The 869-nt window shown below is 54.1% G+C and overlaps 1 long non-coding RNA gene across 1 annotated transcript; it reads right to left on the bottom strand.

The window, feature by feature from the left end:
• Positions 1-19: 19 nt before the first annotated feature.
• LOC103920466 lies at positions 20-869 on the bottom strand. Its single transcript, XR_663793.1, has 3 exons — positions 791-869; positions 594-712; positions 20-194 (listed from the first exon to the last, which is right to left on the bottom strand). It is a non-coding gene; the product is annotated as an uncharacterized LOC103920466 (long non-coding RNA).

Below are 869 nucleotides of genomic sequence, written 5' to 3'. Positions count from 1 at the left end.
ACAAATGCATTCAGCTTCCAAAAAGCACCAGTAAAGCTTCCTCAATTCACCATCCTCTTTGTGGTCATCTCGGAACACACCAGACTCTCGTAGAAGCTGGTCAACATCAGTCCCTCCTGTTCTCTGTCAGGAGCTGGGTGAGCAGCACAGCTCTCGATGGTTGTCCACAAACAGAGAGATCTTAAGAAGCGTATCTGAGTTGGAAGGCAAAAAATAACCCCGTTAGCTTAATGCATTTTATCTGTATTCCGTACCCACAAAAAATTAACTTGTTTCTAAATACAATAAAGAAAAACGTAAGTAAAGCTAACTTAGTAGGCCAAGTGAAAAGGATCACTAAGCCCCTTGTTACACTGCGAGGAAGGACGCGGCTTCCAGCTGCGCCCAGGGTGTGACGGCGAGTATTTATGACGGAAGTCGTTCACGAGATCTCACAGCAGGTCGCAAAGAACAAGCGCAAACCGAGCAGGGTCGCCCACTGCTACTGAGACCAACACAGCAAGCAACACCGGGCCTGCGTGCTGCCTCCAGGGCTGAGACATCGGCATGGAGCCCGTCAAAAGGCCCTTCGGGTCTGCTGTATGCGGAACTACCTTGGACAACGTCTTCCTTGTAGCGCTCCAAAATCCTCTCCCAAGACTGTGGGAGGGCTTCCATGTCTGCCAGGCTGTCACAGCTGACGCGGAGGAGGAGAAGCTTGCTCTCCAGGTACCTTCATGCCCGGTAAGGACGACAAAGAGAAGCAGGCACCCGCCAGCGCTGCCCGGAGAGACCCACCGCAGAAGGATACAGGTGCCGGTAGTAGCGCTCCACGTCCTGCAGCCCCTCCAGCGCCTCGGCCAGCGAGGGGCAACGCGGCCCGCGCCGCA

This window comes from Pygoscelis adeliae, unplaced genomic scaffold, assembly GCF_000699105.1.
Source record: "Pygoscelis adeliae isolate BGI_AS28 unplaced genomic scaffold, ASM69910v1 Scaffold387, whole genome shotgun sequence".
Taxonomy (NCBI): Eukaryota; Metazoa; Chordata; class Aves; order Sphenisciformes; family Spheniscidae; genus Pygoscelis; species Pygoscelis adeliae.
Note: the sequence above shows the minus strand (reverse complement) of the source record. Positions and strands in the feature narration are given on the sequence as shown.